The 13,101-nt window shown below is 41.0% G+C and overlaps 1 protein-coding gene across 5 annotated transcripts in view; it reads left to right on the top strand.

The window, feature by feature from the left end:
• The first annotated feature begins 4,970 nt into the window (after nucleotides 1-4,970).
• LOC145531678 (uncharacterized) overlaps nucleotides 4,971-13,101 on the top strand; it is a 468,005-nt gene continuing 459,874 nt past the window's right edge. For 3 of the 5 annotated variants that reach the window (XR_014072653.1, XR_014072652.1, XR_014072658.1), the window contains exon 1: nucleotides 6,231-6,839. The gene's annotated coding sequence lies outside the window, so the exon portion shown is untranslated. Of the gene's footprint in view, nucleotides 6,840-13,101 lie in introns of all 5 variants that reach the window. The other 2 variants (XR_014072657.1, XR_014072654.1) reach the window with 2 other exon arrangements.

Below are 13,101 nucleotides of genomic sequence, written 5' to 3'. Positions count from 1 at the left end.
TCCAGCCCCACTGGCTCCCTTGCAGTTCCCAAGCAAGCCAGGCTCCTTTCCGTGGCTTGCCAGGACAATGGGCAAGCTGCTGCTTCTTCCTGGACCGCTCCTTCCCGTACTCTTTGCCAAGCTAGTCCCTTTAACAGATCTGTGAAAATGTCACTCTTCAAAAGGTCCTTCCCTATGACCTCCTGCTCTGACCTGATTTTTCTCCTTCTCAGCTTGATCACTGCTTTCTTCATTCTTCTTAGAATACATGCTGTTTTATGTACTCATTTTCATTCTTTTTCTTCCTCTGCTTTCCTCACTAGAACAAGGGTCCTTGAGGGGGGGGTGTGCAGAGGTATTATCTGTCTTACTGATTTATTATTTATTTATTATCTGTCTTATCTGATTTATCTCCAGGAATTGGCAATATTAGATACTATTTTTTGGAATGTATTCTTAAACCTTCCCTCAATTTCAGCCACAATATTTTTTTTGTTAACTTTTTATTTTGAGATGATTTAGGGACTCACAAGAAGCTGCAAAGTTAGTGCAGGGGGTTGCCACAAACTCATCACCCAGATTTTCCCAATAGTAACATCTTAAGTAGGTATAGTGCAATGTCAATTTCAGGAAACTACACTGAAAAAAAAAAAAATCAAGGTACAATTTATATTCCATAATATGCCTTCATTCTAGGGGTATATTTTGATGAGTTTTGTCCAACATATCTACTCAAGTAAAGGCTACCATGAGCTTTTAAGCTAACAGAGATTTCAGTGGCCAAGTCTCATTCATTTAATGTATTCCCTGGTGGCTCAGATGGTGAAGAATCCACCTGCAACTCAGGAGACGTGGGTTCGATCTCCTGGAGAAGATTCCCTGGAGAAGGGAGTGGCTACCCACTCCAGTATTCTTGCCTGGTGAATTCCATGGACAGAAGAGCCTGGCAGGATATAGTCCATGGGGTCTCAAAGAGTTGGACACAGCTGAGCAAGTAACACTTTCAGTTTGTCATTTTGTGTTGTATAAAGGGAAATTTTCTCTCCTCCCCCAATGTTCCCTTCAAGAACAACATACATTTTTAAGCACATGGTCTTTTTTTTTTGTATCCATAGTACAGATGAGCACATTTTTTAAAATATACTTAACTCTTCTAATAGTGAATTGAAATGTCATCAAAGAACTACTTTTTCTAAGTGCGTGCATTTGCTTAGAAAAGAAAAAGATTAGAAGGTACCCAGCTCTGCCTCAAGTTCTGCTTGGAGATGCTTGGAAGTCTTCCCAAGACAGTTTTTAACTATGGCTCAGCACATACCTGCCACACAGGCTTCTGGCTCGAGGTGCCCGTGACAGTCATCAACGTTAACCCTGCCGTTGATGGATTATTGAATATCCTCACCTTTTCCCTTCAGCCTTCTAATGCTGTTAGTGGCTTCCAAGGCTCCTGTGGTTCAGTGGAGCATTTTGCATAAGGCACACTTTATCTTTCATCTCCTGAGAAATGGCAGTTAATGCAATCTATAGAAAGCCATAAATGAGGCTGATAAAATTATCTAGCAGCCGAAAGGTTGCTGCGCTCATTTATCTCTGCATAATTCGGAAGCTAAATGACAAGATTAGGGAGAGGCAATCTATTTGACAGGAGATGTTACCTGGAAGGGTGAAAATCAAGGTTTTTGTGTTTTTGACTTTTTTTTTCCTCTTTTCTTTTTTTTCTTGGGGGAAGTAGTTAAGAGAGGGTGGAGGAACAAAAGATGGTTCAAGATGGTTCAAGTTTCTGAAATTGTTCTCTTGGGGTGAAAGCATCCTTAAGAAGTAGAATGCCATATATTGACATAATTATTTCCCTCACTGAACCAGAGTGCTCTGCACATTGGATTATAGATTATAGAAATGTGACGATAGAGATGATGTTTGAAAACCCGAGTCTGAATTCTTGGTTCACTTCGTAATATTTTTTCTTCATCTTAGAGGAATTTTGTAGTTATTAATCTCTCATTGAGTAAAATGTGTATTTATTGGAAGTGCAATGGTTTCTTTAGTTTCATCTCACAGAAACTAAATAATAGATAATAAAATATAATGTGTAATAATATTTGGGGCTTCCCTTATAGCTCAGTCGGTAAAGAACCTGCCTAAAGTGCAGGAAACCTGGGTTTGATTCCTGGGTCGAGAAGATCCTCTGGAGAAGGAAATGGTGACCACGGCAGTATTCTTGCCTGGAGAATCCCATGGACAGAGGAGCCTGGCAGGCTACAGTCGATGGGGTTGCAAAGAGTGGGACACAACTTAGCGACTGTACCACAAAACCACCATAATAATATTTAACATTCTTTCTCAGAATTCACAAGGTCTTCCCGCTCTGTGGACACTTGAGGTGTCCCTGATACTCCCCTAGTTCTGTGTGCTTCCTTCACATCAGTAGGGACCCTTACTTGCTTGTAAAGAAACTTAGAAAGGAGTTAAAAATGCAAATCGCTCCCAGACTTCCCATCAGTAGGTCTGTTTTCTTAGTTTGAACCTACAACTATCTCATCTAGGATGTGTACCTATCTGTTTTTTTTTTTTTTTGATGTGGACTATTTTAAATTCTGTATTGAATGTGGTACAATATTGCTTCTGTTTAGTGTTTTGGTTTTTTTGGCTGTGAGGCATGTGGGATCTTTGCTCCCCAACCGAGGGTTGAACCCTCACCTGCTGCATTGAAGGCAAAGTCTTAACCACTGGACCACTAGGGAAGTCCTGTAATGCTTGTTCCATTCTGAGATGAGAGGGAAGGCAATGGAAGCCATTTGCAGGTAAAGCCAGATGTTATTAAGCTTTGAGAACTCAGAGCGTGTAGGTGTATAGCATGCATCCACCCGTACTGAGGTCCTTACCTTCCTCTGCCCGAAGGCTCAACCCATTTTCCTACTGAGATCTTCCCAACTATCATGCAAGCTGGGAGTGGAAGCGAGGAACACAGCAGTGGATGATTCATTATTCTCAACCCGACGACGTCTCAGGTCCTTCCAGCTGAGACAGTTGTTCTAGCCGCTCATCTGACAGTAGGGCGGAGGGAGTCTGTAGACGCGTGGTGTGAAACTCTGCGCTCCGTTCGTTGTTTTAAATTTATTTTTTGTTCAAGTATGGTTGAATTACAGTGTTGGATTAATTACAGCTGTAGATCAAAGTGACACAGTAATACACCATATATATTCTGTTTCATATTCCACTGTGGTTTATCACTGGATAGTGAACATAGTTCCCTGAGCAATACAGTAGGACCTTGTAGTTCACCCATCCGATGCATAATACTTGACATCTGCCAGCACCAAACTCCCAACCCATCCCACCGCTACCCCTCTCCCCTTTGGCAACCACAAGTCTGTTCTCTATGTCTGTGGGTCTCTTTCTGTTTTCTGGATCGGCCCATCTGTGTCACGTTTTAGCTTCAACATATAAGTGGTATCATATGGTCTTTGCCTTTCAGTTCCTGACTTACTTCACTGAGTAGGATAATCTCTAGCCTCATGTGCTCCATTTCTTATTAGCTCCATCGCCTAATTCTTTTTTGAAATAATTTTTCAGTGTATTTCAATATGCAAAGCAAATTCCTCTCATATTATAAAAACCTACAAAAATTTATTCATAGCTATAGTCAGTGTTCTTTAATAGTCACAAAATGGCTTTCCCAATAACTTTACAAAAATAGACAGCCCCAAAGAATTGACTGAGGAAGCCAAGTATGAATTTCATGAGAAACAGAGATTTGAACAATCATTTGAAATAGACATTTTCCAAAATACTAAAATATTCAATAGTGAAACTTCAAATTCCAACAGTGCTATAATCGCCCTCCAACAATAGTAGTTAAATATCAGTATTACTACTTTAGATAAATAATGAAGATGGAACCATCTGGTGAAAACTGGTTATATGTTAAACACTTGAAATTGAAAAACTGAAAGCTCTGAAAATAAATATATCTCTAGTAAATCTTTAGAAATCTGGCTAGAGCTATCTCCCTAAATATGACTCTTACTACAGGAATCTCCAAAACTTTAAAAAAATTTTTTAAATTTTTGATAAATGTTTTATTTGTGAATTTTCAAATATATACAAAAGTCAACAGAAGATTATATAGATCCTCGTATTCAACAATTATCAATTCATGATCAATGCTGTTTGATTTCTAACCCCTGCTCGCTGTCCACCCAATTTCATTTTGAAGCAAACTCAGACTCATACCATACCATTTGTAAATATTTCAGTGTATATTTGATTTACAGTGTTGTGTTAGTTTCATGTATATAGCAAAGTGATTCAGTTTATATATACATTCTTTTTCAGATTCTTTTACATTATAGTTTATTATAAGATATTGAATATAGTTCCCTGTGCTACACAGTAGGACCTTGTTGTTTATCTATTTTGTATGTCATAGTGTGAATCTGTTAACCCAAGCTCCTAATTTATATCACCTACTTCTTGCTTGGTCTTGACAGATTCATATTTACACTCCTCCCATAAGAGCCAGCACACCTGCTGTTCTTGATGGCAAGAACTCATGTATCTGTCCCTTTGAGTTTTTTAAAAAAAACAATGTATACATTATTAAAATTTGTTTTCCTTTTCCAGAGAGAAATGCTGCAAAGTCAGAAATTTTAGAAAGGTCTAATAATAATCCTCGATTCTTAATCGTGGGGGCACAAACTTTTCAACCCCAGATCATCCTCAAACTAAGTGTTGCAGAGAATGGGAAATGTCTTTTTCTGCTACCCTTCTAAGTTCTCAGATGTCCCAGTAGACAGGCTAACAAGACATAAGCATTTCGATACATTGAATAGTAAGTTCCATGTGGCTTGGAAGCCTTCATAAAGAAATGAAGACCCCGAGGAATAGTTTCACCTGAGTGTTTTTACATTAGGTTTTAAGGAGGATGGAAAGTCAAGGAAGCTGTGTGTTGGGAGCTGAGTGTTGTAAACTGAGGGGAACCCAGCCCATTCTCATAGATTCCTCTCTGTGTCCCTTTGTCTTGGGAGAAAAGGCGGCTTCTTCCCTTGGAATTTGGGAGGGCATCTCTCATGGGAGAGTTTGATGAGCTGGTTCAGGAGAAGGCCAGGAAGTCTTTTCTGTTCATTCATGTGTGTGTGTTAGTCTCTCAGACATGTTCGACTCTTTGCGACCCCTTGAACTGTGTAGCCTGTCAGGCTTCTCTGTCCATGGAACTCTCCAGGCAAGAATACTCGAGAAGGGTATCCATTTCCTTCTGCAGTGGATCTTCCTGACTTAGAGATTGAACCCGTGTCTCTTGCTTTGCAGGCAGATTCTTTACAACTTGAGCCACCAGGAATGCCGTGCCATTTCTTAAATTGCTTTGTGCCAACGTGCCATATATTTGGGGCAGGCTGTTGTGAACCCTATCAGTGTGTACTGCTCCAGTGGGACTGGGTCAGCCCCACAGCATCACCTTCTCATAGGATAACACAAAGCCTACTTTTTTTTTTTCCTTTCAGGAAGTTTTGTATTCCAGCTCCACAGCTGAGACTGTTACTGCTGCAGGATAGATAGAACCAAGTAGAGGTTGTGGGGAGGGATGATCACTGCTTTGGTTTTGACCCTGAAAAAGACATAGCTGACACCAGGGTAAACCCGGACAGCATAGTAAAAAGAGACATCCCTTTGCTGACAAAGGTCCATAAAATGAAAGCCATGGTTTTTCCAGTAGTCATATATGCATGTGACAGTTGGACCATAAAGAAGGTTGAGAGCTGAAGAATTGATGCTTTCGAACTGTGGTGCTGGAGAAGACTCTTGAGAGTCCCGTGGACAGCAAGGGGACCAAACCCGTCACTCCTAAAGGAAATCAACCCTGATTGTTCATTGGAAGGACTGATGCTGAAGCTCATATTCTTTGGCCATGTGATACAAAGAGTTGACTCATTGGAAAGGACTCCGATGCTGGGAAAGAGTGAAGGCAAAAGTAGAAGGGTCGGCAGAAGATGAGATGGTTAGAGAGCATCCCCAACTCACTGGACATGAATTTGAGCCAGCTCTGGGAGATGGAGGGTGCCCTTCTGTCCATGGGGTTGCAAAGAGTCGGGCACAACTTAGCAACTGAACAACAACAAAACATGCTGTTATGACAGATCAAGGAAGATCCTAGAGTCTTCCTTCAGGGAAGTGTCTGTGGTGTTGGCATACTCAGGGAACATTCCGAATTCTGTTTCCATGGGATCAACACTAGCAACGGTTGAGCTTCTATATTTGTTAGAAATGGTTTTAGCTGCAAGTGACAGAAAACTTGAACCACAGTGACTGTAGCAATAGACTGATCTCATTCTCTCTCAAAACAAGCTGACATAGGTGCAGATTTCCTAACTTCCAGCATATATAGTAGGGTATGCATTCTAAAAATATGCAAGATGTATACTATACAGTATTCAGAATTACACAGATATATAGAGGTGTCGTGTGTGTATGCATTTAAAAAAAAATACTCACTACTATGATAACCGAGTGATTTATTGGGTTTTTATAAGTGAAAATTTCTACATAGAAGACATTTTTAAACCTCTGCCCCCCTTCCCCGAAGAAGCATGTACTATATTTTCAAGCTGGGGAAAAAAAAGGCCAATAGTAAAGAAATTCCTCTGTTATTAATGGAGAATTGAAGAGCCACCTACTTAGAATAATCATTTTACATAATGAAGCAGACCTGAAAGGCCTTTCCTGTTAAGAGTGAAATATGCTAATTTTATATTCACCGCTGTGGTCAACTGGAGGCAACCTCATGGGATGACCTTGCAGCCTTGTAAAAGGTTGGTCTCCTCTGATGAGTCAAAAAGTACCTCATTTTGAACTGTAATCTTCCAAATGTAAGTCTGGTCACTGACTGCAATTTCTCTTTATTACTGTGTTTTTACATTTAAAGACAGAAAACTATGTATATTGATTTTTCTCTTTTATTACACAATGTGTCTTTTTGAGGGAGAGAGCGTAGCTTAATCAGCTCTTTCTAAAAATTTTTATATATAGTCTGTTAACAATGTTGTGTTAGTTTCAGGTGTACAGCAAAGTGGTTCAGTTACACATAAACATATATCTATTCTGTTTCAGATTCTTTTCCCATTTAGTTTGTTACAGAACATTAAGCCTAGTTCCCCAGGGTGTATAGTAGGTCCTTGTGGGTCATCTGCTTTAAATAATAGTAGTGTGTATCTGTTCATCCCAAGCTCTCGATTTATCCCTCTCCTCCACTTTTCCCCTTTGACAACCCTAAGTTTGTTATCTAAGTCTGAGTCTATTTCTGTTTTGAATATAAGCTTATTATAGTCAATAATAATAATAATAATAATAATAATGTATCATTATTTTTCAAAGCTGCATATACATGATATCATTTGATATTTGACTTTCTCTGACTTATTTCACTTAGTATGATAATCTCCAGGTCCATCCATGTTGCTGCAAATGGCATTATTTCATTCTGTTTAATGGCTGAGTAATATTCCATTGTATATACGTGCCAGATCTTCTTTTTCCATTCATCTATCCACAGACTTGTAGGTTGCTTCCATGTCTTGGCTGTTGTAAACAGCTAATCAGCACTTTGTTAAACCTTCAATCATTTGTCTCTAGGTTTTCTGATAAAATGCTCTCAGGTACGTGTATTTTGATTGTATCATCTTGGTGACTCCAGTGTGTACGCAAGATCTCTGAAGCTTCCCCCAAGCCCTGTTCTGGCCACAGGGATCAGATTTAGAGTCTGCATGGTCAACATCTTCCTAGGTAGCCACCTTAGCTGCACTTGAACTCCTGTGGTAGAACCTTTTGCTGATCTGATATTTGAACACTGCTGGTGGTGATGGTACCAGCCATTGCTGGGTGTGCTCCTAAGTTGTCAGTCATTGCTGTGGAGGGGTGTGTGTGTGTGTGTGTGTGTATGTTAGTCACTCAGTTGTGTCCAACTCTGGGACTCCATGAACTGTAACCCACCAGGCTCCTCTGTCCATGGGATTCTCCAGGCAAGAATACTGGAGTGGGTAGCCGTTCCCTTCTCCAGGGGATCCTCCCAACCCAGGGATCGAACCCGGGTCTCTCGCTTTGCAGGCAGATTCTTTACCATCTGAGCCACCAGGGAAGCTGATCTGGTGGACTTGTGTACATCATGACAATTGTCTGTAACACATATCTAAACTATTTATGAACCTCAGGAACGTTGGGCTATGCTCTCCTTTCAACTGGACGGGTACAAGAAGTGATATCAGATGGTGGAATCCTTCTGTTAGTAAGAGCCAGAACCATGGGAAGGCCCTTCCATGTTTGTGTGTCAATCTCACTGATGCTGAGCTGTCCCTACCCCTTTGTCTACTGTGCTAAACTTTTCCCACTCTGAGGCCAGAGCTTCCCAACCTCAGCACTGTTGACATTTTGGGCTGGATGATTCTTTGTTAGTGGTCAGGGGAGCTAGGGGTGGAAGCAGTCCTGTGCGTTAGAGGATCTTTAGCAGCATACCTGCTGTTTACCCACTGGATGCCGCTGGCATCCATTCCCCTAGTTGTGATCATCCAGGTGTCTCTGGTTATTGCCAGCTGTCCTCTGGGAGGCTGAATCACCCCTGAAGGAGAATCATTACTCTAAGCATATGTTCCAACCGTCTCTCAGACTCTTCACCACCCACTTGCTCACTTGTTCCTCGTACTGCACTAAACATGGAGGTGTCGAGTTTCTCAAATGGACCGAGCTCCTCCTTGTCATCAGATATTCCATGTCTCTGCTGTTTGCTCCCTCTCCCTCTCTTTCCTCTTCCGCACGCCCCTGTCTCCACGGTTTATTCCTCAGAATCTTTTATAATGAGAATATGCATTAGCAATCTCTAAGAGTGTGAGACAAAGTGATAAATGGTAGAGATGAAGTGATAGTGATTGAGTGAATCCTTTTCTAAATTTATTTACTTGACCATGAACTCTCTCCCAACCCTTACGCATGAAGCATGAGGTTGTAAACAAACGATGGAAAACATTCCATTCCTTTCTTTCCTTAAAGATGCTATCTCCTCCTTAAAGTCTCCTTCTTGTCCTTCAACTGAAAGGTATTTTTTTCCTCCTCCTCCAGATTTCGCACAGCACACTTTTGTCCCTCCCTCCTTATGGACTGTTTATCCTGTCTGATGATCTTGTGGACACATCTCATTTTCCAGGAGTAGACAAGCTCCTTGAAAGCAAGTGTCCTGCCTCATTCAACCTGGCGTGCTTTCTTGCATGTAGAAAGGGCTACATAAATATTCCAATCAGTGACTGCCTGTACAACCCAAGATGAAGCCACTTGCTAAATTTCCTGTTATTGAGATTCATAAGGTGATCACAACAGGGTGAAAAGTAGGGATGATTCTCAAACTGTAAAACCAAAACATACAAGGTTGAAGCCTCTTCTCTCTTGATCCCTGATAGGAAATAGGCACAAGTGATCCCATTTGTTCTGAGAATAGATTCTAATGGATAGTTTCCACCTCCTCCAACCCCATCAGTGCCATCTTTTCATCTGAGGGGCTGTACCAGTGAAGAGTGTTTTCTGTTTTATTTATCTTAGTATTTTTTTCCTGATAAACCTCTGCTAGGGGTGTTCATGGGGACTTCCCAGGTGGCTTATTGGTAAAGAATCCACCTGCCAATGCAGGAGGTACAGGTTTGATCCCTGGGTTGGGAAGATCCTCTGGAGATGGAAATGTCAGCCCACTCCAGTATTGTTGCTTGGAGAATCCCATGGACAGAGGAGCCTGGAGGGATACAGTCTATGGGGTCGCAAAAGAGTTGGACATGACTTAGCGACTGAACAACAACAGGGGTGTTGACGGGCTACATTTTCAAACTTCTCAGTGAGCCAAAGTCAAGTGTTTGGCAATTCAAATAGTAACCAGACAGAACATTGTGAATCAACTATACTTCAATACAATAAATTTTAAAATATAGTAACTGAAATTTTATAACCTTGGGTTTTTTTTTTTTTTTTTTTTTTGTCTTCTTCCAGCTTCAACAGCTACTCACTCCCAGTTATAATCTCTGATCCAGCTTCTGTTTGTGCCTCTTTATCTCCTGAAGGCTCCTAGGGCGCTTGAAAACCGGAAAGCAGGCTCTCTCTTTCTCCTGCATAAACGCCTGTGAATGATTTATATTTTTAAATGTGACTTTCCTTGAATGTTGACTTTCTGAAAACTTTCCCTATTCCACTTTGTTTTATTTTTTCTCCCTTGGAAGCCCTTCTTTGATAACCAGCCTTGTCTTCTGTTCTTTCTACTTTCCTTCTGACTGTTCACCTTTTGCCCACTTAAACGGAAGCCCTTTGGTGTCTGCTTGGAATTTTGGCAGTTCAAGTTCAAAAGAAAGCCCTCTTGAGGTAACCTGTACTGATATATCCTCATCTTAACACAAAGCTTTGCTGGATTAATGGGTTGGTGAGATATGTCTTTCTGCTTCAGTCATTTTCATCTCTGTGTTATGAGGGTACCATTCCATCTATTCGTTTAGGGGATTCTTTTTTTTTTTTTTTAAATAGAATCCTTCTGAATCTCGAAAAAAAGTGTTATGTTATTGAATGTCCCACTTTCAGAGGTATGTCGGTGCACAAAAATGTTGCCAAAGAGGTGTGAACTCTACTACGCTATTTCCTGTATTTGAGTATGCATGCCATTTCCCTTATTTTGACTTTTTGGAAGTGGAGGAAGTGCTTATAAAGTTGATGTTTCCTCCAGTCTCTGTGCCGTCTCAGAACTGAGAAAATGTGCTAGTGAAACAGTTAAATATTAGTTGGAGTCGGCTAGGATTGAGCCAGTGGCTCAGTCAGTAAAGAATCCATCTTGCAGTTCTGGAGACTGCCTACAATGCAAGAGATGCTGGTTCGATCCCTGAGCCCGGAAGGTCCCCTGGAGAAGGAAATGGCAACCTGCTGCAGTATTCTTGCCTGGGAAATCCCATGGACAGAGAAGCCAGGCGAACTACAGTCCACAGGGTCTTAAAAGAGTTGCACATGACTTAGTGACTAACGCGCCACCACTTTTGAGCTATTGTTGAGGAAATTATCAGAAAAATCAGGGGAGATGTGAGGAGTTGATTTGGGATTTGACTCCCCTCCCCCATGCTTGCCTCCAAAACTACTGGGTACCACTGAGTTTTGGAAGCAGACTCACCCCATCACCAGACCTCACATGCCTGTGAGCAAGGGCCAAGTAACCCGTTTATTTCAGACCGTGAAGTATTTATTATATGAGCACCTGACGGATCTGCTGAGTGAATGCTTGAGTGCAAAGCTGCACCATCAGTGCTGGAAGAAATTGCGACCATAATGTGTTCTTCCCCTTGGTGCAACTACTGTGGGTCCAATATATGTTATTTTTATCAGCTCATTTGTTGAACCCACAAGCATTTTCAGTGGAATAATATTAACAAATGCCCATGGGAGTGAATTTTAAAAATACAAATCATACAACCCATTTCACTCTATGACGCCTCTCCCCACCTTGAAATTCAAATACAGTCCAAGCTTTGACCCTGTATTATAGAGCCATGAGTGACCAGTCTCTGGCTAATTCCCTGACCTTGTTGTCTATGTCTTTTCCGTTTATCCACACAGAGAGGATATTGGCCTTCCTTCCCTTTTTGCAGGGTAATTCAGTCATTTCTGCCTCTTCATTCCTTCTTCTGGGTATGTACTTTCTTCTAAATTTTTCTTTGTTGTGTATATTCCTTCTGGAGGGTTTAAATGGAACTGGAAGAATTTTAGCTTGATTCTTGCTGTGGGAATAGCTATAGGTTTCCCAAGTGGCTCAGTGGTAAAGAACCCACCTGCCAATGCAGGAGCCCCAGGTTTGATGCCTGATTCAGGAAAATCCCCTGGAGAAGGAAATGGCAACCCATTCCAGTATTCTTGCTTGGAGAATCCCACAGACAGAGGAGCCTGGTGGGCTACAGTCCATGGGATCTCAAAGAGTTGGACATGACTGAGCGACTAAACAGCAGCATCAGCAATAGGTTTAGCATTTATAGCATTTTTATTGGTTTTCTATATGCACTTTTGATATATCATTTTCTCAGCGATATCTTCCCCTTCAGTCCCCCATTCCTTATAGAATCTCTTATACTTTTTGCAAACTTGCTTCACTGAGGTGTAATTTATATTCAATTACAAATTTTCTTTTCAGTAAGTTTTGGCAAATATAGACAGCCACGTAAACATCACTTCAGTCAAGACATATAGCATTTCTATCAATCTTTTTTTAGAGTAGTTTTTACTTATTTATTGATGCTGAGCTGGGTCTTCGTTGCTGCACGGGCTTTCCTCTAGGTGCAGTGACCGCAGGCTGCTCTTTGTTATGGTGCATGGGCTTCTCATTGCGATGGCTTCTGTTGTTGCAAAGAACAGTCTCGAGGGTAGGTGGGCTTCAGTAGTTGTGGGTCCCAGGCTCTAGAGCACAGACTCAGTGGTCGTGGTGCACAGGCTTAGTTGCTCTGCAGCATGTGGAATCGTCCCGGACCAGGGATCGAACCCATATCTCCTGCATTGGCAGGTGGATTCTTTACTATTGAGCCACTAGGGAAGCCCTCTGTCACTCTTAAAACTGAGTTTGAGGATCTTGGCTATTAATAAACTGTCCTCACCTTGAGTCCATGGCAATCACTGACCTAAATTCAAATAAATGAAATCAAACCATTAAAAAAAAACCCCAAATGCCCATCCTTGCCTCGTCAGCATGCCAGGTGCATTCTAGACTTGTTTATTGAGATAAGTACATGAGTACAACTAACTAGCTAACTTGGCTTGCTTTTAATAAGAGGAAAAACTTACTTTTGTTACATCTAGTTCACAGCATACAGGATATTTTGGTTCCAAATGGAACATTTCTGGCAATGGAATTAAATACTAACATCCCTTGAAATTTCCAAAGGTTTCCAATATCCTTCTTCAGCTATTTCATCAGCTAATACCAAAGCCAGGATCTCCATTAAATTATTAGTACATCCCACATGGAATTAGTTGAAGCAAAAAAGCAAAAAAGTCCCAATTATACTTTCTCTTAAGTGTGGCACATAATTGGAAACGTGGTATTAATGATGGTTTTCAACATGAAAACATGAAGGTCAGATC

The sequence above is a fragment of the Giraffa tippelskirchi genome, chromosome 13, assembly GCF_054371585.1.
Source record: "Giraffa tippelskirchi isolate mGirTip1 chromosome 13, T2T-mGirTip1v1.2.pri, whole genome shotgun sequence".
Classification (NCBI taxonomy): Eukaryota; Metazoa; Chordata; class Mammalia; order Artiodactyla; family Giraffidae; genus Giraffa; species Giraffa tippelskirchi.
The sequence above is the reverse complement of the archived record's forward strand: the minus strand, read 5'-3'. Positions and strand labels throughout refer to the sequence as shown.